At 44.3% G+C, this 26,350-nt stretch overlaps 1 protein-coding gene across 1 annotated transcript in view; it reads left to right on the plus strand.

Moving 5' to 3' along the window:
- Positions 1 to 4,438: 4,438 nt before the first annotated feature.
- GPR65 (G protein-coupled receptor 65) overlaps positions 4,439 to 26,350 on the plus strand; it is a 48,888-nt gene continuing 26,976 nt past the window's right edge. The window contains exon 1 of the mRNA XM_069745646.1: positions 4,439 to 4,574. The gene's annotated coding sequence lies outside the window, so the exon portion shown is untranslated. The remainder of the gene's footprint in view (positions 4,575 to 26,350) is intronic.

Raw genomic sequence — 26,350 nt, forward strand, 5'->3', positions numbered from 1 at the left:
GCTCCTGCCCCCTCCTCCTCACCTATGGAGGGCTCCTGCCTCCTTCTCCTCACCTATGAAGGGCTCCTGCTCCCTCCTCCTCACCTATGGAGGGCTCCTGCCTCCTCCGTCTATGGAGGTCTTCTGCCTGCTTCTCCTCTGCCTGTGGAGGGTTTCTGCCTCCTCACCTGTGGAGGGCTCCTGCCTCCTCCTCCTCACCTATGGAGGGTTCCTTCCTCCTCCTCCACCTATGAAGGGGTCCTGCTCCCTCCTCCTCACCTATGGAGGTCTCCTTCCTTCACCTATGAAGGGCTCCTGCCTCCTCCTCACCTGTGGAGGGCTCCTGCCTCCTCCTCCTCACCTATGAAGGGTTCCTGCCTCCTCCTCCTCACCTGTGGAGGGCTCCTGCCTCCTCCTCCTCACCTGTGGAGGGCTCCTGCCTCCTCCTCCTCACCTATGAAGGGCTCCTGCTCCCTCCTCCTCACCTATGAAGGGCTCCTGCCCCCTCCTCACCTATGGAGGTCTCCTTCCTTCTCCACCTATGAAGGGCTCCTGCCTCCTCCTCACCTGTGAAGGGCTCCTGCCTCCTCCTCACCTGTGGAGGGCTCCTGCCTCCTCCTCCGCACCTATGAAGGGCTCCTGCTTCCTCCTCCTCACCTATGAAGGGCTCCTGCCCCCTCCTCCTCACCTATGGAGGGTTCCTTCCTCCTCCTCCACCTATGAAGGGGTCCTGCTCCCTCCTCCTCACCTATGGAGGTCTCCTTCCTTCACCTATGAAGGGCTCCTGCCTCCTCACCTATGAAGGGCTCCTGCCTCCTCCTCACCTGTGGAGGGCTCCTGCCTCCTCCTCCTCACCTATGAAGGGCTCCTGCTCCCTCCTCACCTATGAAGGGCTCCTGCCCCCTCCTCCTCACCTATGAAGGGCTCCTGCCTCCTCCTCACCTGTGGAGGGCTCCTGCCTTCTCCTCCTCCTCACCTATGAAGGGCTCCTGCTCCCTCCTCCTCACCTATGGAGGTCTCCTTCCTTCTCCACCTATGAAGGGCTCCTGCCTCCTCCTCACCTGTGGAGGGCTCCTGCCTCCTCCTCCTCACCTATGAAGGGCTCCTGCCTCATCCTCCTCACCTGTGGAGGGCTCCTGCCTCCTCCTCCGCACCTATGAAGGGCTCCTGCCCCCTCCTCCTCACCTATGGAGGGTTCCTTCCTCCTCCAGCTATGAAGGGGTCTTGCTCCCTCCTCCTCACCTGTGGAGGGCTCCTGCCTCCTCCTCCTCACCTGTGGAGGGCTCCTGCCTCCTCATCCTCATCTATGAAGGGCTCCTGCCCCCTCCTCCTCACCTATGGAGGGTTCCTTCCGCCTCCTCCACCTATGAAGGGCTTCTGCCTTCTCCTCACCTATGGAGAGCTCCTTCCTTCTCACCTATGGAGGGCTCCTGCCTCCTCCTCACCTATGGAGGGCTCCTGCCTCCTCCTCACCTATGGAGGGCTCCTCCTCCTCACCTGTGGAGAGCTCCTTCCTTCTCCTCATCTATGCAGGGCTCCTTCCTTCTTCTCCACCTATGAAGGGCTTGCTACATTGTATCACTTACTGAGAGTAATTCCATTTACTGACAGCATTCAGCCATCTTGAAATGGAGAGAAATAAAAGTTATAAAGCTAAATACAGGAAACATGAAACATTGAATTGAAGAAGAGGAAGTCGGGAACATTTGCTTGTTCTGCACATTTGCATTGAACAGTTCCCTCATTTAGGGCACTGGAGAACCTAAGCGACAACCTCGGAAGGGGCAGCAGTGGCACAGTGGTTGTCAGCAGGTGATGGCAGGCCCCAGCGCTTTATTTCTGTCTGATGTCTGATCCAGTGGCGTAGGAAGGGGGGGGCGGGCCGCCCCGGGCGGCACAATGCGGGGGGCGGCACAATGCGGGGGGCGGCCGGCGCTGCAGGAGGAGAAAGAAAAAAAAAAAAAGACGCGGGCACTTTAAATCTTCAGGCGGCGCCGTCCGCCGCCAAGACCAGGCTCCCCCCACCCCCGCTCTAATACTCACCTCTCCTGGTTCCTGCGGTAGCTGCAGCGTCTTCAGCGCCCTCTGACTCTGCGACGTCTCAGGGCAGAGGGCGCGATGACGTCATCACTGTGCGCGCCGCTCAGCCTCTCTGTCCTGAGCGTTGCAGAGCCGGAGAGACACTGACTGGCTGCACCGGACCTACGCTAGGAACGAGAGAGGTGAGGATTTTTTTTTTTCTTTGTCTGACTCTGGGGGCAATGCTGGAGACACTGGGGCAATACTGGAGACCATGGGGCAGATTGCTGGACACACCGGGGCAATACTGGAGACCATGGGGCAGATTGCTGGACACACTGGGGCAATACTGGAGACCATGGGGCAGAATGCTGGACACACTGGGGCAATACTGAAGACCATGGGGCAGAATGCTGGACACACTGGGGCAATACTGGAGACCATGGGGCAGAATGCTGGACACACTGGGGCAATACAGGAGACCATGGGGCAGATTGCTGGACACACTGGGGCAATACTGGAGACCCTGGGGCAGATTTCTGGACACATTGAGGCAATGCTGGAGACCCTGGGGCAGACTTCTGGACACACTGGGGCAGATTTCTGGACATACTGGGGCAATGCTGGAGACCCTGGGGCAGATTTCTGGACACTGGGGCAGATTGCTGGACACGCTGGGGCAGATTGCTGTGCACGCTGGGGCAGATTGCTGTGCACGCTGGGGCAGATTGCTGTGCACTCTGGGGCAGATTGCTGTGCACTCTGGGGCAGATTGCTGTGCACTCTGGGGCAGATTGCTGTGCACACTGGGGGCAATGCTGGACACACTGGGGGCAATGCTGGAGACCCTGGGGCAGATTTATGGACACACTGGGGCAATGCTGGACACTGGGGCAGATTGCTGGACACACTGGGGGCAATGCTGGACACACTGGGGCAATGCTGGACACACTGGGGCAATACTGGAGACCCTGGGGCAGATTTCTGGACACATTGAGGCAATGCTGGAGACCCTGGGGCAGATTTCTGGACACACTGGGGCAGATTTCTGGATATACTGGGGCAATGCTGGAGACCCTGGGGCAGATTTCTGGACACTGGGGCAATACTGGACACTGGGGCAGATTGCTGGACACGCTGGGGCAATGCTGGACACTGGCAGATTGCTGTGCACACTGTGGCAGATTGCTGTGCACAATGGGGCAGATTGCTGTGCACACTGGGGCAATGCTGGAGACCCTGGGGCAGATTTCTGGACACACTGGGGCAATACTGGACACTGGGGCAGATGGCTGGACACACTGGGGGTAATATGCTGGACACACTGGGGCAATGCTGGACAACATGGGGGTAATATGCTGGACACACTGGGGGCAGGACTTGAGGCATGGGCAGAATGTAGATACGGGGCATGATTGGAGACACGGGGCAGGATTGGATCATGGGGCAGGATTGGATCATGGGGCAGGACGGATACGATGGAGGCTGGTGGGGCAGGATGGGGAGATCATATGGGGTAGAATGGATACTCATGAGGGCAGGATGGGAGAACATATGGCTGGAGCCAGGAATGAGATAAACGGGGCCAGGGTGAGGAATATTATTACCATAGGGGATAATTAAGGGATATTATTACTGCAGTGATGTATTTATTTTATTTTTTGAGTATACTGTTTTAAATGAGGGGGCGGTCCTGTTACTGTGCAGAGTGACACTATGTCACCTTTTTTTCTTCATGTGGTGTAATGTAGAAGTTGTGAAAAATTAAGTAATGTGTTCTGCAAGCGGAGCTCGAGATAACTGTGTTATTTCCTGCAGAAACGAGTCCTGGCTGGAAGAAATGATGGCGGTCTGTGCTGGATGAAAGATGAAGGACTTCACCTAGAGACGTCACTGGTGAGTCAGTGTTACCTATACACTGACACTATACACTATATACAGCAGTCCTGTGTACAATGTCACCAGTGATCACTGTATTATCTATACATTATATACAGAGTTCCTGTGTATAATACCACCAGTGATCTCTGTATTACCTCTACACAGACACTGCATACTAAGTACAGATCTCCTGTGAATACTGGCACATATGGTGATAGTATTGTGTTTTTTTTTTTTATTACTGATCAGTATTGTAGTATTCAGTCACTATGTGATGGTAATATGTGGTCTGGAAATGGTGCTGTGGTATTTGTCCCTTGTATGTAGTATTATTCGGTCACTATGTGGTCTGGTCATGGTGTGGTGGTATTAAGTCACAGGTTTGGCATGTGGGGGTGACACCATTAGGCCCAGTTTAAGTTCTACAAAACAGGAAAACCATTTTTGGTAACCTTTGTGTGTATTGAGCCGGGGGAGGGGGGGCGCCAAACTCGGGAACAGCCCCGGGCGGCAAAAGCTCTAGCTACGCCTCTGGTCTGATCTCTTGGCCGTTCTCCATGACTCTGCAGTCCAGGGGCGGAGGTTTCACCATGCAGATTGTGTGTTCACATGTGGCGGGTGATGTAGCAGAGTTCGCCCAGCGCCGACTCCGCAGCAGCAGGTTCTGGACTGTACAGGACTGTTCGGTGTGCGAGGTCAGTGACTAATGTGCACGGCGAGAAGTTGTCACAATAAGGAACAGATGTGAGAAACTATTTCACTTTTGTGACATTGAAATTTAAGAGGAAACTGATAGTTTCTGCTTTCACACAGACACTGCGGACTTGGAAGACGGGTGAGTGCTGAGCCCACTGAGAGGTGCCCGAAACCAGAGACCTACCGCATGTAGCAGAGATGATTGTATTATAATCACTGCGATATTTAGTGTAGAGAATGTGCAGTCCTATGTATCACCACAGATAACACAGTGATAACTCTCTGAGTACAGATAGTGTAGTAGATGTCACCTGCAGTCCTATGTAACACCACAGATAACAGTTATAACTCTCTGATTACAAATAGTGTAGTAGATGTCACCTGCAGTCCTATGTATCACCGCAGATAACACAGTGATAACTCTTTGAGTACAGATAATGTAGTGATGTCACCTGCAGTCCTATGTAACACCACAGATAACACAGTGATAACTCTCTGATTACAGATAGTGTAGTATATGTTACCTGCAGTCCTATGTAACCCCACATATAACACAGTAATAACTCTGAGTACAGATAATGTAGTAGATGTCACCTGCAGTCCTGTGTGACACCACAGATAACACAGTGATAGCTCTCTGATTACAGATAGTGTAGTAGATGTCACCTGCAGTCCTATGTAACACCACAGATAACACAGTGATAACTGAGTACAGATAATGTAGTAGATGTCACCTGCAGTCCTATGTAACACCACCAATAACACAGTGATAACTCAGAGTACAGATAATGCAGTAGATGTCACATGCAGTCCTATGTAACCCCACAGATAACAGTGATAACTCTCTGAATACAGACAATGTAGTAGATGTCACCTGCAGTCCTATGTAACACCACAGATAACACAGTGATAACTCTCTGAATACAGATAATGCAGTAGATGTCACCTGCAGTCCTATGTAACACCACATATTACATAGTGATAACTCTCTGAATATAGATAATGTAGTAGATGTCACCTGCAGTCCTATGTAACACCACATATAACGCAGTGATAACTCTCTGAATATAGAAAATGTAGTAGATATCACCTGCAGTCCTATGTAACGCCACATATAAGTGATAACCATCTGAGTACAAATGTAGATGTCACCTGCAGTCTCGTGTAACACCTCCGATAACACAATGATAACTTTGAGTACAGATAATGTAGTAGATGTCACATGCAGTCCTATGTAACACAACAGATAACACAATAATGGAGTACAGATAATATAGATGTCACCTGTAGTCCTATGTAACACCACAGATAACACAGTGATAACTCTCTGACTACAGATAATGTAGATGTCACCTACAGTCATATGTAAGTCCACATAAATCTCCGTGAGTGCAGATCGGACTTGTCGAATTTACAGTCTCCTTGATCACATAGCACGTTCACACCATGATGGCTGTACAAGGCCAGGTGTGCTAGGGTTTAGTCCTACCGCTACAGATTGCGATTAGATGCACCTGGTTTTGACTTAGAACCAGGGCCGTGTTCACCTGGGAGCTCTCAGTCTGTTGGGGATGTTGAGCAGAGTGGAGTGTAGCTGGGAGAGACAATCCAAGGTCTCTCTCTGAATGGAGAATGCACGGGTCAGCTAGGAAAGCTGAGCAGTCTGTGTGTGGTAGTAATGTGTGGAAGCTGCAGCTTGTTCAGTGTGAACTGTTCCTTGAGTTGAACACTTTTGTTTGGCACTGGAGCTGCTGGAGCTTGGGCTGAAGGTGATACAAACATTGCTGGGACAGTACCTCTTCTGTGAGTAAAGTTGGTTTTGGGAGAGCAGACTGAATATATCACCTTATTGTGTCTGAGAGGCAGAAAAGATGTTTGGTGTTGGCAGTATCAGCAGAAGCTGAGAGGGACAGCATTGCACTCTGTGTGAGCCACCCTGACATATGTGCTGCTGAATGAACTGTTTACTGGTTTTGATTCCCTTGGAGTTTTACTAAAGTAATAAAACTTAACCTGTTTGGATCAAACCGCACTGCCTGTGTGAACGCTACCCAATGCCTACCTGCTGCTGTGCGTGATTCCCTACATAGTGAATACAGCATCTCAGTGAAAAGCCTTTATGAAAAATTAAATCTATCCCACAAGGAAGTTCCAGAATGAGACCTCTCTCCAGAATTTCCATAATGTACATTAGCCTACTCAAAGCAGGGCTGCTGTTAGGGGCTGCCTTGCCTAGGGTCACCGCTCCACCAGGGACCCCCAGCCAGTGGTGTGCCGCTAATAGCAGCACACCCTGCGGCCGCTTTGGGGCCCGGCACCACCTTCCCTCCGCATTGCGCATTCAACTTACCGGCATCATAGACGCCGATACAGTGGAAACTAGTGATGGAGGAGAGAGCGTCGGCTGACGCTCATCCTCTCCCATCATTCCCACTCTGCATGTGACTCAGTGGGCGCACAATGATGTCACATCATCGTGCGCCATGCTTTGCTAGCCGTGGAGCTGATGAGACCGGAGCAGAGCCTACAGCAGCGCAGGGAAAGGGAAGGAGAGGTGAGTATTGTATATGCGTACTGTGTATGTGTGTGGGCTGCATTATACTATTTGTGTATGGGGGCTGCATTATACTTTGAGTGGAGCATTGCATTATACTATGTTTGGGGGCTGTGTTAAATATACTTGGTTTGTATATTTATTTAATCAAGACTCTTTACCAGATGCCTCATAAAAAAATGTAGTGGTTTATTGGATTGTCCACCAAAAAACATCATTACAGCAAAACATAAAATAGGTAAAATAGTTACAAAGAGTTTGTTCATATCAAAGTTTGTTCCCCATCTTTCCTGGGATCCTGAATGGTAAATGGCGTCTGTCTCTGTCATAGAGTATGGTAGAAGTCATCATTGTTAACTCACATACCAGCTGTTCATTCCATCTGTGTGGAGTCTGAAATCCGTAGAGAGTGAAGGAGAAGTCCCAAATGAGCGCCCCCACCCTCCTAAGAGCCGTGATTATATATGTCCCATAGAGCACGTGTTCTCTCTATATGGTGTTAACTTTTACTCTGAGCTAAATATACAGGAATAGCAAATGTAGTGTCAGCGAAACCTTCAACGAGGCTCAGCACAGAATTGAGTCAATAATTAATATTTAACAATTCCCTCTTTTGAGGGTGACAGACATTAATTGGAACCCTCAAAGTAGATATATTGACAATAAGATCTTCTTTCTTCTTCTTTGGCAAAATAATTTAATGTCCATAATAATAATAATAATACATTATTGTTATACGTACTCAATAATGATTTGTAAATTCATGTTATGGTAAGCCGTGACCAAGATTCATATAAAATATATTGTACTTCCCTATACATATACATTTTCATCTGATGTCATCTGGTCTTCATCTTGGTGTCTTCTTCTTGGTTCTTTTAAAACAATATTATAATTCTTTTGAAATGGCATGTAGATATTGTAGAGACCGTGTGTCATGTGTCAATCAAAGTACATAAATTGAAATGTTGATAAGAAAACAAAGTCCATAAATGAAATGCAGCATTAATATCTGTGCAGTGTCACCTTTAGAGAACTGAGCAAGAAAAAAATGGTAAAATACTAGCTCACCTGTTAGGCATGTGTTGTGGGGAAGCCTGGATACCGTGTAGTCATCACGTGGAACAATGAAGCGAACAAAAAAGTGAAAAATCCAGCTTCCAAATTTATTGAGAATAAAATGCAAAGTCCAATGACATGGTTCACATGAAGGTGAGTAGCAGGCTACTCGTTTCAAACAAGAGAAAGAACATGTTATTGTTCAAAACGCGTAGCCTGCTTCTCACCTTTATGTGAACCATGTCATTAGACTTTGCATTTTATTCTCAATAAATTTAGATATTTTTTTGAAGCTGGATTTTTCACTTTTTTGTTCGCTTCCCCTTTAGAGACCTGGACTTACATTGGCTCGCCTTGGACATTTCTGGAATCCTTCCATATCATCCCCATTGGCCTTGGAACAGGTGTGACATCTTTGGTCAGCACAGCAAGGGTTAAAATGACTCTTCCTTGCTAAACATAGCACCATAACCAGTTCTTAGTGCACAGGGCTCGTCAGGGTTGTAGCTTCCTGACAATTACTTTACTGTTCACCAGCTTCCATTGAAGCTATAGGTGATAGGAAACCACTGAAACGTGACAAAAATGTGATAACACAGTTCATTTTAGCAGCATAGGATCATCGTCCTCTGCAGTTGTGGTTGTCAGTTTAGATACTGCAATCATGTTTGTCAGTGATGGATACTGCAGTCGTGGTTGTCAGTGATGGATGCTGCAGTAATAGTTGTCAGTGGTGACATGAATTGAAATTGACACAGTCTATTATTACTCAGAAATCATAGCATTGTTACCTTGTGGAACTTCTGGATAGCGCCTTTTTCTTACAGCTTTTAAGAATCATTTGAATTTAGAAATATAAAAAGTCTTTATTAACGTAATTCCAGTATCTTGACTGAAGTCTTCATTCCCTAATTCTATACCAAATCTGGTAATTTCCCTAACCTATAATATCACAGCGTACCATAGCAATCAATAATATCCATATAATTGTTATCAGAATATTAATATTGAATTCATATTTGGAAAAATAAAACATAAATGATAATACATTATTAACCATATTCTTCATGTGATAGAATATTTTTACGTCATAGGTGTAATTACCTTTAGATACCAGTGTGTTTTTTATGTAACAAGTGTTTCCATCTTTATTACTAAAACTTTATTAATAAACTATATTTATTAGACCAATAATATGTAAGACTGTATAGCCATGAACCAAAAAAAGAATATATATGAATGAATGAGTGAAAGAATTGTTGTATTTAACTCAGAATTGAAACATTTCCCTTATAATGAAACATATGATCACTATATTTAATGAAGCAATATTCTTGTACTTGAAATTACTTCATTAAATATTGATTTTTTTTCTTGAGATAAAAAATAAAAATTAAGAAAAATGAAATAAGAATAAAAATGAAAAATAAAAATTAGAATAAAAATAATACCTTTATATGTTGATGACAAATGCAGAGGTTATGTCTCAATAACACATACCCTTAATATTTCCATTATTTGGATGTTTTCATATTTGTCATAACCTTGTATTACCGAAATATTTAAATTATGCAACTTTGCATATAATACCCTTCATTAGAGTAAAAAATTACTCTTATAATACTTTATGTTATTATTCCCAATAGTACCTTATTAATATTTCTTCTTTATTAAAATGTGTGAAGAAGAGGTATTGATGATGTAATCAGGATCAAAAACACATTTCCCCCTTAACCCCTTACCGGCATCGGACGTACTATACCGTCCGATGCCGGCTCCCCTGCTTTGATGCAGGGCTCCGCGGTGAGCCCGCACCAAAGCCGGGACATGTCAGCTGTTTTGAACAGCTGACATGTGCCCGTAATAGGCGCGGGCAGAATCGCGATCTGCCCGCACCTATTAACTAGTTAAATGCCGCTGTCAAACGCAGACAGCGGCATTTAACTACCGCTTCCGGCCGGGCGGCCAGAAATGACGTCATCGCCGACCCCCGTCACATGATCGGGGGTCGGCGATGCTTGTGAATGGTAACCATAGAGGTCCTTGAGACCTCTATGGTTACTGATTGCCCGTCGCTGTGAGCGCCACCCTGTGGTCGGCGCTCACAGCACACGTGCAATTCTGCTACATAGCAGCGATCAGCAGATCGCTGCTATGTAGCAGAGCCGATCGGGTTGTGCCTGCTTCAAGCCTCTCATGGAGGCTATTGAAGCATGGCAAAAGTTAAAAAAAAAAAGTTTAAAAAAATGTGAAAAAAATAAAAAAAACATAAAAGTTTAAATCACCCCCCTTTCGCCCCAATCAAAATAAATCAATAAAAAAAATATCAAATCTACGCATATTTGGTATCGCCGCGCTCAGAATCGCCCGATCTATCAAATAAAAAAAAGTATTAACCTGATCGCTAAACAGCGTAGCGGGAAAAAAACTCGAAACGCCAGAATTACGTTTTTTTGGTCGCCGCGACATTGCGTTAAAATGCAATAACGGGCGATCAAAAGAACGTATCTGCACCAAAATGCTATCATTAAAAATGTCATCTCGGCATGCAAAAAATAAGCCCTCAACCGACCCCAGATGATGAAAAATGGAGACGCTACGAGTATCGGAAAATGGCGCAATTTTTTTTTTTTTTTTTTTTTTTTTTAGCAAAGTTTGGAATTTTTTTTCACCACTTAGATAAAAAATAACCTAGTCATGTTTGGTGTCTATGAACTCGTAATGACCTGGAGAATCATAATGGCAGGTCATTTTTAGCATTTAGTGAACCTAGCAAAAAAGCCAAACAAAAAACCAATGTGGGATTGCACTTTTTTTGCAATTTCACCGCACTTGGAATTTTTTTCCCGTTTTCTAGTACACGACATGCTAAAACCAATGATGTCGTTCAAAAGTACAACTCGTCCCGCAAAAAATAAGCCCTCACATGGCCAAATTGACGGAAAAATAAAAAAGTTATGGCTCTGGGAAGGAGGGGAGCGAAAAACGAACACGGAAAAACGAAAAATCCCCCGGTCATGAAGGGGTTAATATCAAATAATATTATTTTATGAAAGAATTCATTTATAAAAAACAAAATTAAAAATAATTTTTTTAACTGTCATATCGGCTTAATGCCATATATTTGTCTGAAGCTGTGTACCCATCTATGTAACCATTAAAAAAAAACACTGAATACCATAAAATTGGAAACCATTTTGATGTGTGATTGCACTTATCCACAATTAACTAAATCAAGAAATAATTACTAAAGAAATATATGTTGAGTAAATAATATTTCTTTACATCTTAATATTCTAATAATTTAACTGATTTGCATTATTTCCCATAAACACACGTTTTTGCCAGCATACCATAAATGATCAGGCATCTCATTCATACATCAAACGTATCGCATTCCATGTTACTCTTACGTTATATTCACTCTTGGCAGCTGCTCATACACACATCTTTTATCTGTCACTCAGATTGTCCCTGTGATTGAGTAAAATAAACTACAGGACTACAATTTTTCTTTTTAAACATTGTGTTTTTTATTTTTTATATACATTTGTGTGGATTTATGACATTTTTAAAACAATCCTTGCTTTTAGTGCCTTTTTTCTGATTTACCTGTTTTACCTGGTGTCTGTAGGTTGCTATGGTTACCTCAGTACCCTCTATTGCTCTGCTGAAGACATTGTGTTAATTTCTATTAATTACATCACTGGAGGTGTTTTTTGGGGTTGGCCCTGGCCATCTGGGGGGGGGTTTACCCTTTTTTTATTTAATTAGTACCAGGCACATCATCTTTGAAGACCCTGTCATAGCCTGTCATAAGAGCTGGTGGTCCGGCATTTTTTCTTTCAGTGACATCACCGCTAATCGGGCGGTGTGACAGACTAACAAGAAACACCTCCTTGGACCTTCCTTAGGTGTTCCCCTACCCAACCGGATGGTTTTCACCCCCGTTTGACTACGTTTGGACCTGGCACACCGGGTGTGAAGATTCTGTCAGGGACCTCTCCAGGCGCCATCTTCCTCCATCTCGGTGACGTCACCGCTAAATGGACGGTGTCACAAACTACAACGGATCACCTTCCCTGGGCGTGCCCCTACCCTACCAGGGGCTTTCTCCCCCTTTTAACTGTATTTGCACCTGACACTCCGAGGGTGAAGCTTCTACCACGGACCGCTCCAGGCGCCATCTTCCACCGCTTCAGTGACGTCATCACTACCTGCGATATTCTTGTAAGTGCTCAAATTGCTTCGGAACTACTTCAGAAAACTTCCTTCGGGTTACCCCTTGTGAACCGGGGGTCTGGGATCTATTTTGCTTCTGTTTTCATTGGGCACACCGCCCGGGAAGATCCTGTCACGGACCGTTGTTTCCATTGGTTCCCTAGCTTCTCCTCTGGCGGTGACGTTACCGCTGACTGCAGCCATCTTCTGGAGGCTGCAGAAGATTACAGCTGCTCTGTCTTTGCATAATATTGACTTATTGCTTGCTTGGTTTCATTTAGGGTGGGGAAGGGGTGGGTATTTTTATTGCCTGAACAGGTCTTTTTGGTCAATTTCTTTTTAGCAGTTACTTTTAATAAAGTGGGAGTTGGTTCTGATTAATATAATATTAATAATAATAATTATATACAGCCTATAACAAATTTGAATTGTATATTTATATATCTACCTATTTACATATTAGGTCACTTTTACCTGTATCTTATTCGGAGATAAAATTTTAAAGTGAGAGGTTGGTAAAATATATAACAAGTTTCTACGTCGTAACTGATACAATATCACATTGTGGTGGGACCTTGTCATACTTTCAATCACTTTTATAATACTGCTGGACACCATGAGTCATCTCACCTCTAAATTGCCTATGGCTAAATCTTCCGGTTCTTCTAGAGCTCAAAAACAAAATAAGGATCCATGAGCTAATCGTGATTCTTCAAGGGACTCGGTTAATTTGCTGAGTCCAGTTAAGTCTCGTTCTCCTATTGAGAGAGAGCTCTCACAGTCCACTATCAAGGCCCTTTCTCGTTCTGTGTCCACGCCTAAAGCTTGCTTAGCAGAGCTCGGTGTGGAACTTCCCTGTTCACTCATTCCTACTGAGCCCATGGACCTCTCTTCCTCTTCAAAGAGGAAGGGTCCCTCGAGTTGGGGGGAAAGCGGTCCTCCATTACCATTTCTTCAGAAGAGGACTCTACTAATTACTCTCCCGATCCTAGTCCAAAAAACTCCAAACCAAGGACCGAGAAACCATCTGTGTCTTCCTGTCTTGTACCTTTTATGATGCAACGTCGCTTGAGGCGTGTATGGATACTCTGGTTGATAAACTTAGCACCAGATTGCGTCTTGATATGGACAACCAGACGAAAATATTTCAGGAGACTCGAGTTTTTCACTTCTCGGTTGGATAACCATGAAGTTAGACTGGGAGAATTGGAAAAGACACATGCACTGTCCCTAAAGGAACAGTCTGACTCTTAAGTCAGAGATTTGTTAGTTGAAGCTTAAGTTGGCAGATCTAGAGGACTGATCCCATCATAACAACATTAAAAGTAAGAGGTATATCTGAAGATATCTCTCCAATTAAGCTCCCTGAGTTTAAGGGGATTTTTAGGAGTATGATTCCCAATCTTTCGGATACGGATCTCATTATAGATCGTATCCATCGTCTTCCTAAGCCTCCTGTCCCTAAAGACCTCCCTAGAAATGTTATCATGAAAATTCACTTTTATCATATTAAAGAGAAAATACAAAGCCTGGTCAAAATTAAAGGAGGATTATTATTATTATTATTTATTATTATAGCGCCATTTATGCCATGGCGCTTTACATGTGAGGAGGGGTATACATAATAAAACAAGTACAATAATCTTGAACAATACAAGTCACAACTGGTACAGGAGGAGAGGACCCTGCCCGCAAGGGCTCATAATCTACAGGGTTCCCGTAACCGTTTCACCATCTTAAGTTGTTTGTTTAAGTTGTTTGCTGACCTGTCCAAAGCGACTATTGAGGGTCAGAGGCACTTTAGATCACTCACCTCAATGCTGAGAGAGAAAGGCCTTCTTTACAAGTGGGGTTTTCCACTGAGGCTCATCTTTAATTATAGTGAGAAAAATGCAGTTTTTCTTACACCTGAGGAGGGTCTATTTTTGAAATCCCACTGTGTTATTTCTTCCATTCCTGCATCTACTTCCACAGGCCCAGGTCATGTATATAGCACCACCCACGCAGTATATAACACAGGCCACATAATATATAACAGCCCACCCAGTATATAACACAGCCCACGTAATATATAGCAGCCAGGCAGTATATAACAGCCCACGTAATATATAGCACAGCCCACGTAGTATATAACACAGCCCATGTATATAATGCAGGCCACGCAGTATATAACACAGCCCATGCAGTATATAACAGCCCATGCAGTATATAACACAGGCCACGCAATATATAACAGCCCATGCAGTATATAACAACCCACGCAGTATATAACAGCCCACACAGTATATACACAGCCCACAAAGTATATACCAGCCCACAAAGTATATAACACAGCCCACGCAGTATATACACAGCCCACAAAGTATATAACAGCCCACGCAGTATATAACACAGCCTACGCAGTATATAACATCCCACGTAGTATATAGCAGCCAGGCAGTACATAACAGCCCACGTAATATGTAGCACAGCCCACGTAGTATATATATAGTAATTTCGTAATGCATCACTGGGAACGGAAGCTGGTGGCAGCATTGCGCGCATTGGTGGACGGCGGAAGGTGAGAGTAGCACTATTTTTTATGTTTTTTTTACTTTTTAACATATCTTTTTACTATTGATGCTGCATAGGCAGCATCAATAGTAAAAAGTTGGTGCGGGATGGGGAGACACTGGCACTGACTGGAGGGGAGTAGGAAGGGGGGCACTGACTGGAAGAGAGTAGGGAGGGGCCAATTCTCGGCGGGATTTCTGTTACAGAATAACAGACAGACAGACGGAAGTACCCCTTAGACGATTATATAGATAGGAATTCTCCACCTTGTAGTATTATCAATTTATTCACCTCTAAGTCTTTGCTTCGGTCTGATCATCCGATATTTGCAGCTGTTCTTGTGGCATGGCGGAAATTTCTCAAAATTAAAAGTGGTTTCACTAGGATGGAACTTATGCTGAGACGTCCCCTCTCTTTTTTGGCTACTGTTTTCTCATTTGATCTGCATTCAAGTTGGGCTGACTGGGGAATCTCTAAACTACATGACCTCTTTGATGGTAACAAGTTTGTTTCATTTACCCACCTTAAAGATAGGTTTGGTGTTCCCTCATTGGCTTTTATGCAGATTACTATTTTAAAGGATTTTCTGAGACCACTGGTGACTGGTCGCCCTCGTTTATCGGAGCCGGCAATTAATATTTTATACAACTCTGGTCATAGCATATTTTGGTCTACTCAATATATCTACCAGTGGTTTAATAACTATTTCAAAATTATAAAATCCCCATACATGAGCAAATGGGAATCTACTTTGAATCTTTCTGTAGCTCTAGATAATTGGGAACTGGCCATGTCCTTGACTTATTCTGCCACCATGTCCATGGCTCTTCATGAGTCTTATTTTAAACTTATCTCTAGATGGTATTATTCACTGTCTCGCTTAGCATTTATTAATCCTTCCAATTCCCCTCTCTGCTGGAGGGATTGTGGACATTATGGTAGCCTTTCCCATTTGTTTTGGTTTTGTCCACGTATTAGACCTTTTTGGGATAAAAATCTCTTCTCTTATTTCTAATACTAGATGGTGGCCCAATTCTAACGCATCGGGTATTCTAGAATATGTATGTAGTTTATTTATGAAGCTTTCAGAATAATGCAATTTATACACAGGATTAGGCCGGCCGCGACCAATTAGCGAAGCGTGGTTCAAATTCCGCGCCAATTCGCGGGCGGACTGCGCCTGTCGCTGATTGTTCGTGGCCAGATGTGACCAATCAGTGAAGCCAGGGCCGGCTCCAGGTTTTTGATGGCCCCGGGCAAAAGAGTCTCAGTGGGCCCTCCTCTTTAACACATACCACGATTCATGATGCACAGATACAGCAGAGAAATATAGCACAGCTAAGTAGCGTATAACAGCCCACGTAGTATATAACACAGCCCATTTAGTATATAGCACAGCCATGTAGTATATAGCACAGCCACATAGTATATTGCCCAGCCACGTAGTATATAGCACAGCCCAGGTTTTTGAGAGCCCCGGACGAAAGTCTCAGTGGGCCCTCCTCTTTAACCCATACCATGATTCATGATGCACAGATACAGCAGAGAAATATAGCACAGCCAAGTAGCGTATAACACAGCCCACGTAGTATATAGCACAGCCAGGTAGTATATAACACAGCCATGTAGTATATTGCCCAGGCACACAATATATTGCACAGTTACGTAGTATATTGCCCATCCACGTAATATATTGCACAGCCACGTAGTATATTGCACAGCCACCATGTAATATATTGCACAGCCACGTAGTATACAGCACAGAGATGTCGTATATAACACTGCCCATGCAGTATATAACACAGGCCACGTAGTATAGAGCACAGCGATGTAGTATATTGCCCAGCCACGTAATATATACCACAGCCACATAGTATATAGCACAGCCCACGTAGTATATAGCACTGAGATGTACAGTATATAACACAGCCCACGCAGTATTTAACACAGCCCACGTAGTACGTATATAGCAATGTGGGCACCATATCCCTGTTAAAAAAAGAATTAAAATAAAAATAGTTATATACTCTCACCCTCCGTCGGCCCCATGGATCCAGCCCAGGCGTTTACCGATGGTCCTCGCGACGCTCCGGTCCCAAAAGTGCATTGCGGTCTCGCGAGATGATGACGTAACGGTCATCTCGTGAGACCACAATGCATGGACCGGTCACCGAAACGTCGCGAGGAGCGGGAAAGGCCTGGGCTGGATCTGGGGGGCCGACGGAGGGTGAGTATATAATGAATTTTTATTTTTTTTTATTTTTAACATTAGATATTTTTACTATTGATGCTGCATTGGCAGCATCAATAGTAAAAAGTTGGTCACACAGGGTTAATAGCAGCGTTAACGGAGTGCGTTACACCGCGGCATAACGGCATATCCGTTAATGCTGCCATTAACCCTGTGTGAGCGCTGGAGTGGAGTATGGAGCAGGCACTGACTGCAGGGGAGTAGGGAGCAGCCATTTTGCCGCCCAACTGTGTCCGTCGCTGATTGGTCGTGGCCGTTTTGCCGCGACCAATCAGCGACTTGGGATTTCCGTGACAGACAGACGGAAGTGACCCTTAGACAATTATATAGTTAATATATCTACTTGTATATCTACAAAAACTATAGAACTACAGAATTATACTGTTTAAGATAATTACAAATTACTAAATAATACATTGTATAACACTTTTACACAACATATAATGCAATTATATTTTTAGCCAATTCCTAAACCAAATCTTATCTCTCTGTCGATAATGTCCTGAAAAGCTCTATTTAAAATTGCCATTTTTAGACTTACAGATTCTTTTAAGAACTCCGATAATGGAGTCTTCAGCTTACCGCTCATGATGTGGTTCTGTGAAGCCACCTATTTGTGTCTGTCAATTTCCGCCATTTGTCTTTTTACAGAAAGATCTGAACCTTGAATTTTTAATTCTTTCTGTGTAACTTCTTTAGTGGACTCTTGGATCATTTGGTAGGGCTTATAAAAAATATGTAATTTTCTTCTCACATCATAGATTTGATTTTGGGGATAACTCAGTTTTAGAGATTTTGATTTTGGCTTCTGATAAGATTTTATTCTGTCTGTTTTTACAAACTTAGTACGATATATTTTCCTTTCAAAATTTCAAAATTTTCATGTTTTCTAGAAAAATCAAGGGATTGCACATTCAAATAAACAATCTTTTTGTGACGCAATAACACGAGATACAGAATTTAGGAATCCAAATATGTTTACAAAACATTTTATCATTGATTGCGTTTTGACATTTTTAATGAGAGTTTTGTACAACCTTTCAAATATGGACATGAATGTAAACGTACATTCTTCCAGCCAATTCTTAATTTTTGAAGAATATCAATATCTGAATAATTTTCTTTTAATCCACAGAACATCAGAATTCTTAATCTTTCTATATTGGTTAAATCTCCATATAATTCATTATCATTCTACATTTTCAATGTTAGCCGTCTAGAAAAAGTTACTGGAAGCCACATTATAAACAACTGATTTTTCTCCTCATTAGTGAAATCAAACTTATCAGCAAAACTCTCAAATATTTCTGAATTTCTGCACACATTTGTTATCATATGCAGGAATGAGTTTGCATAATTTTAGCAAGTTTTTCCTAACTTTAATTTGGAGTTGGGCCTCTTAGACGTCTTCTATTTTTAGTGGACCTTGTACATCTGTCCCTAATGCCTCATCTTCGTCAGTTCTCATGTCTCCTCCCACGTTTCCTCCATCTTTTTTTACATCATGAGACACAAGGTCACCTTGAGTGGCTGTCTCGATATTGTATGAAATGTAATATGATTTTGTAGCTTTGCCTGTTAGCACCCATGCTGTGGGCTAAAAAAAACCCTTCTCTGTGTGTTTCTGTTTGTTGAGATGTGTATGTGTAGATCCCAAACCCCTCATGCCCCTACCAGAAGAATTTTTATTGCGCTTGGAGCTGTAAGCCAATCTCCCTACATTGCTCACTCTCCATCCTCTCATCCAGAATCAGCTAGAACTGGTATAGAATTTCTCTAAAGACAGGAAGTCCTTTGTTCCTTTATAATAAGATATTGGGCCACCGATTTGGGCTAGGAAAATGAGAAGTCCATGTTGCGAATCTCCATCGGCAGATCTATCATCCACTGTAAGAGCGAGCAGCCAGGCCCAATGAGTGCAAAGTGCGGATTTCTCCTCAACCGTGCGGAACAACTAGGACAAATTTGGTCTCATTAGAAAGCCAATTTTAAAATAAGATGAATGCTGGGTGTGTTATGATTCTGACACGTTCGGGAGCGAAAATACAAGAATTATAAGAATTGTTGGAGAAAACTGTAAAGCTGAGGAGAGGGGAGGGCGATGTTAACTCAACCCTTTTAGTGACGTCACCAGGCTGCAGCTATAAGTTTTCTGCAAGGCACCTAGCAGTTAGTCTTACCTGAGGAGCTCTTACTGCCAGCCCTGATGAACTGGGATATTTGGGGCTCCGCTGACTACCCTGGTTTTGCCTGAAATGATCTGAGAACATGTGAGTTTTACCTTTTCTCATTTAATCCCGTTATTTTATAATTGCTTTGTACATATTTCCAATTGTCTCATATATACCTTTTTATAAACACTGCCTTAATCTTTCGGAGTAAAATATTTAAATTACTAGTTTTCATTCTCCTGCTCTAAAACGTACCCTAAGTCTTCTGAAGGGAATTACGCTACTGTTTTGGGCTAGCTTCGGACCCGTTAATCGAAGCTGGTGGCAGCATACCTTGTCCTGCGCTTTTGGGAGTCGTTGTAGCGACGGCGGTGTTGATAATTATTGTTCCTGCCTGAGTGGGAGTAGTTATATCGCCTCGCTGCAGCGTGCCCAATAGCCACTACATAGCAGGCAGCCTTTCTGGTGACTAATTACCCTAGGTGTAGTACCTAATCTGACCTGAGGGTATGGGGGGTGCCAGAGAGCTGCAAGTTTTTAAGCAGAACTGTAAAGCGGGATATACATAAATCCCTGCAGTTCGTGGTATATTGCAGAGCAGTGGGATAACTAAAATAAGCCCCTGCGGTAACCTAAGAGGTCAATAGCCTGGTGTGTTTTGATCACATTGGAGCAGCAGTGGGATAAGTAAGATAAGCCCCCTGCACATGTGATAGCCTTCTGTTGGCCTTACGTCACCCTGATCCGTGACGTAGGGGTGACAGTCACGGTGTGAATCGTGACAGTGGCCATTACAGACACGTGTCTTACATCTTGTTCACTCCACATTACAGTCAATCTCGGGAACATCACTAATTTCCTTTGATACACAGTCTTTTTTGGATTTCTCTGACACAAACTTGTGAAATACATCAACCAATTGTAAAATATTTTTCAATTTTTATTTTTCTCTGCTGTACAGCAGTTTAGAATCTATCTTTAAATTTACCATCTTTTATTCTGAATGTAAGCTAAGCCAGAAGACTTTGAAATTAGAGTTTTCATTTAAAGATGTAAATTTCAGTTGACTTAACTTAGAATTAATTAAATCCATTGCTCTTACCTTGAAATATCTCAGCTTGTAGTTCCTTTGTTGAACATTGCTTGGCTCTGGTCATCAGCACATCTATCTTCAGTACGTCTGGCACTTGTATATCTTCTAGTACTTGTCAATCCATCTGGCACCTGTTAGTCTCACTCCTAGGTTCCTGTCTGATTCTTGTGACTTGAAATATCGTGGTGGAATTCCTGAAAACATACACAACTAACATTTAGCAAAGCTCTTCTCTCTTGCCCCGTGTGCAAGTAGAAGGAAATCCACAAAAATAGCACAAAAAAAATCAGGTATGGCTGGCCAAATGTTACATATACTAATTTCGTATATTTATTTAATCAAGACTCTTTACCAGATGCCTCATAAGAAATGTAGGGGTTTATTGGATTGTCCACCAAAAACATCATTACAGCAAAACATAAAACGGCTGAAATAGTTACAAAGAAATTGTCCATTTGTCCATATCAAAGTTTGTTCCCCATCTTTCCTGAGATCCTGAATGGTAAATTGTTGTGAATTCTGCTTTTGGGCTCCCTCCGGTGGTTGTAGGTGGTAATGCAGTTGTCCCTGGGCTGCAGTCTTGGACAGGTGTATCTGCTGATTGCAATTCTGACTGGGGTATTTAGGTTTGCAGGACTCATTAGTCCTTGCCAGTTGTCAATGTTTCTTGGGAAGTGTTGGATCTTTGTCTGGCTTCTCCTGCTTAGCTGCCAATTCAGCAAGATAAATGTCTATTTCTTTTTCTGTGGCACACAAGCTGTGTGCTTATATTCTGGGTTGTTTGTGACCGGTTCTCTAAGATGGTTCATTTGGTGACCTTACCTAAATTGCCTTCCTCTTCTGATTTGGTTCCGTTGTTCTTTCAGCATGTGGTTCGTTTGCATGGTATTCCGGAGAATATTGTGTCTGACAGAGGTTCCCAGTTTGTTTCTAGGTTTTGGCGGGCCTTTTGTGCTAGGCTGGGCATAGATTTGTCTTTTTCTTCTGCATTTCATCCTCAGACAAATGGCCAGACCGAGCGAGCTAATCAGACTTTGGAGACTTATTTGAGATGCTTTGTGTCTGCTGATCAGGATGATTGGGTGGCTTTCTTGCCATTGCCGAGTTTGCCCTTAATAATCGGGCTAGTTCAGCTACTTTGGTTTCGCCTTTCTTTTGTAATTTTGGTTTTCATCCTCGTTTTTCTTCTGGGCAGGTTGAGCCTTCTGACTGTCCTGGTGTGGATTCTGTGGTGGACAGGTTGCAGCAGATTTGGGCTCATGTGGTGGACAATTTGGTGTTGTCTCAGGAGGAGGCTCAACGTTTTGCTAACCGTCGTCGGTGTGTTGGTTCCCGGCTTCGGGTTGGGGATCTGGTCTGGTTGTCTTCCCGTCATGTTCCTATGAAGGTTTCTTCTCCTAAGTTTAAGCCTCGGTTTATTGGTCCTTATAGGATTTCTGAGATTATTAATCCGGTGTCTTTTCGACTAGCGCTTCCGGCCTCTTTTGCTTTCCATAATGTCTTCCATAGATCTTTATTGCGGAAATATGTGGAGCCCGTTATTCCCTCTGCTGATCCTCCAGCCCCTGTGTTGGTTGATGGGGAGTTGGAATATGTTGTTGAGAAGATTTTGGATTCCCATTTTTCGAGGCGGAAGCTTCAGTACCTGGTCAAATGGAAGGGTTATGGCCAGGAGGATAATTCTTGGGTTTTTGCCTCTGATGTCCATGCCGCTGATTTGGTTCGTGCCTTTCATCTGGCTCATCCTGATCGGCTTGGGGGCTCTGGTGAGGGTTCGGTGACCCCTCCTCAAGGGGGAGGTACTGTTGTGAATTCTGCTTTTGGGCTCCCTCCGGTGGTTGTAGGTGGTAATGCAGTTGTCCCTGGGCTGCAGTCTTGGACAGGTGTTTCTGCTGATTGCAATTCTGACTGGGGTATTTAGGTTTGCAAGACTCATTAGTCCTTGCCAGTTGTCAATGTTTCTTGGGAAGTGTTGGATCTTTGTCTGGCTTCTCCTGCTTAGCTGCCAATTCAGCAAGATAAATGTCTATTTCTTTTTCTGTGGCACACAAGCTGTGTGCTTATATTCTGTGCTATTGTCCAGCTTAGACTGTGTCAGTGTTTTCTCAGTCTTGTTGGATTCTCTGGAGTTGCAGATATACGCTCCACATCTTTAGTTAGATGGTGGAGTTTTTGTATTTTCTGCTGTGGATATTTTTGGAAGGATTTTAATACTGACCGCTTAGTATCCTGTCCTATCCTTTCCTATTTTAGCTAGAGTGGCCTCTTTTGCTAAATCCTGTTTCCTGCCTGCGTGTGTCTTTTCCTCTACTACTCACAGTCAATATTTGTGGGGGGCTGCCTATCTTTTGGGGTTCTGCTCTGAGGCAAGGTAGAATTCCTATTTCCATCTATAGGGGTATTTAGTCCTCCGGCTGTGTCGAGGTGTCTAGGATTTGTTAGGCACACCCCGCGGCTACTTCTAGTTGCGGTGTTGAGATCAGGATTTGCGGTCAGTATAGTTACCACCTACTCCAGTGAAAGTTTTCATGCTGCTGCAAGGTCACCTGATCTTAACAGTAAATGGTGTCTGTCTCTGTCATAGAATATGGTAGAAGTCATAATTGTTAACTCACATACCAGCTGTTCATTCTGTCTGTGTGGAGTGTGAAATCCGTAGAGAGTGAAGGAGAAGTGTTATGACCTGGTGGTTAGGAGCACCCGGAATGACCTGATAGTTAAACCTCATACAGGACGAGCTCTGGGATGTGGGAGCTCTGCTGACCGCAAGCCCTAATCCTATCACACACACTAGAAATAGCCGTGGAGCGCTCCTGACCAGACCTAGGCACCTCGTCACAGCCTAAGAACTATCTAGCCCTAGAGATAGAAAATAAAGCCTACCTTGCCTCAGAGAAATTCCCCAAAGGTAAAGGAAGCCCCCCACATATATTGACTGTGAGTAAAGATGAAAGTCACAAACGCAGAAATGAAACAGGTTTCAGCAAAGGGAGGCCAGACTTACTAAATAGACAGAGGATAGGAAAGGTAACTTTGCGATCAGCACAAAAACCTACAAAAGACCATGCAGAGTGTGCAAAAAAGACCTCCGCACCGACTCACGGTGCGGAGGGGCCACTCTGCATCCCAGAGCTTCCAGCTAGCAAGACAAAATCATGATAACCAGCTGGACAAGAAAACAGTGAACAAATAATGACTATCAGGAACTTAGCTTCTGCAGGAGAAGGCAGGTCACCAGAGAGATCCAGGAGCGAACTGAACAAATGCAAAAACATTGACAGCTGGCATGGAGTAACGATCTGAGAGGAGTTAAATAGAGCAGCCAACCAAAGGATAAACCACGTCACCTGTGTAAGGAACCTCAGAAGCAGCAGCTTCACTCATAGCCACCAGAGGGAGCCCATAGACAGAACTCGCCGAAGTACCATTCACGACCACAGGAGGGAGTTCGACAACAGAATTCACAACATTACCCCCCCCTTGAGGAGGGGTCACCGAACCCTCACCAAAGCCCCCAGGCCGATCAGGATGAGCCAAATGAAAGGCACGAACAAGATCGGCAGCATGAACATCAGAGGCAAAAACCCAGGAATTATCTTCCTGACCATAACCCTTCCACTTGACCAGGTACTGGAGTTTCCGTCTCGAAACACGAGAATCCAAAATCTTCACCACATACTCCAACTCTCCCTCGACCAACACCGGGGCAGGAGGATCAACGGAAGGAACCATAGGCGCCACGTATCTCCGCAACAACGACCTATGGAACACATTATGGATGGCAAAAGAAGCTGGAAGGTCCAAACGAAATGACACAGGATTAAGAACTTCAGAAATCTTATATGGCCCAATGAAACGAGGCTTAAACTTAGGAGAGGAAACCTTCATAGGAACGTGACGAGATGACAACCAAACCAAATCCCCAACACGATGTCGGGGACCAACACAACGCCGGCGGTTAGCGAAACGTTGAGCCTTCTCCTGGGACAATGTCAAATTGTCCACCACATGAGTCCAAATCTGCTGCAACCTGTCCACCACCGCATCCATACCAGGACAGTCCGAAGGCTCAACCTGCCCTGAAGAGAAACGAGGATGGAAACCAGAATTACAGAAAAAAGGAGAAACCAAAGTAGCCGAGCTGGCCCGATTATTAAGGGCGAACTCAGCCAAAGGCAAGAAGGACACCCAATCATCCTGATCAGCAGAAACAAAGCATCTCAGATATGTCTCCAAAGTCTGATTAGTTCGTTCGGTTTGGCCATTAGTCTGAGGATGGAAAGCCGAAGAAAAAGACAAATCAATGCCCATCTTAGCGCAAAAGGACCGCCAAAACTTCGAAACAAACTGGGAACCTCTGTCCGAGACGATGTTCTCTGGAATGCCATGCAAACGAACCACATGCTGGAAAAACAATGGCACCAAATCAGAGGAGGAAGGCAATTTAGATAAGGGTACCAAATGGACCATCTTAGAGAAGCGATCACAAACCACCCAAATGACCGACATCTTTTGAGAAACAGGGAGATCAGAAATAAAATCCATGGAAATATACGTCCAGGGCCTCTTCGGGACCGGCAAGGGCAAAAGCAACCCACTGGCACGAGAACAGCAGGGCTTAGCCCGAGCACAAGTCCCACAGGACTGCACAAAAGAACGCACATCCCGTGACAATGAAGGCCACCAAAAGGATCTAGCCACCAAATCTCTGGTACCAAAGATTCCAGGATGACCAGCCAACACTGAACAATGAATCTCAGAGATAACTCTACTAGTCCATCTATCAGGGACAAACAGTTTCTCCGTAGGACAACGGTCAGGTCTATCAGCATGAAACTTTTGCAGCACACGCCGCAAATCAGGGGAAATGACAGACAAAATTACCCCTTCTTTAAGAATACCCGCCGGCTCCAGAACACCCGGAGAGTCAGGCACAAAACTCCTTGACAGGGCGTCAGCCTTCACATTCTAAGATCCCGGAAGGTATGAAACTACAAAATCAAAACGTGAGAAAAAGAGAGACCATCGAGCCTGTCTAGGATTCAACCGTTTGGCAGATTCGAGATAAGTCAAATTCTTGTGATCCGTCAAGACCACCACGGGATGTTTAGCTCCTTCAAGCCAATGTCGCCACTCCTCGAATGCCCACTTCATGGCCAACAACTCCCGATTGCCCACATCATAATTGCGCTCAGCAGGGGAGAATTTTCTAGAAAAGAAGGCACAGGGTTTCATCACCGAGCCATCAGAACTTCTTTGTGACAAAACAGCCGCTGCTCCAATTTCAGAAGCATCAACCTCAACCTGAAAAGGGAGCGAAACATCTGGCTGGCACAACACAGGGGCAGAAGCAAAACGACGCTTCAACTCCTAAAAGCCTCTACAGCCGCAGAGGACCAATTGACCACATCAGCACCTTTCTTGGTCAAATCAGTCAACGGTTTAGCAATACTGGAAAAATTAGCGATGAAGCGACGATAAAAATTAGTAAAGCCCAGGAACTTCTGCAAGCTCTTCACAGATGTCGGCTGAGTCCAATCGTAAATGGCCTGAACTTTAACAGGGTCCATCTCGATAGTAGAAGGGGAAAAAATGAAACCCCAAAATGAAACCTTCTGAACTCCAAAGAGACACTTTGACCCTTTCACAAACAAGGAATTCGCACGAAGGACCTGGAACACCATTCTGACCTGCTTCACATGAGACTCCCAATCATCCGAAAAGACCAAAATGTCATCCAAATATACAATCATGAATCTATCCAGGTACTCTCGGAAGATGTCATGCATAAAGGACTGAAACACAGATGGAGCATTAGAAAGCCCGAATGGCATAACCAGGTACTCAAAATGGCCCTCGGGCGTATTAAATGC

The sequence above is a fragment of the Ranitomeya imitator genome, chromosome 1 (genome assembly GCF_032444005.1).
Source record: "Ranitomeya imitator isolate aRanImi1 chromosome 1, aRanImi1.pri, whole genome shotgun sequence".
In the NCBI taxonomy this organism is placed as follows: Eukaryota; Metazoa; Chordata; class Amphibia; order Anura; family Dendrobatidae; genus Ranitomeya; species Ranitomeya imitator.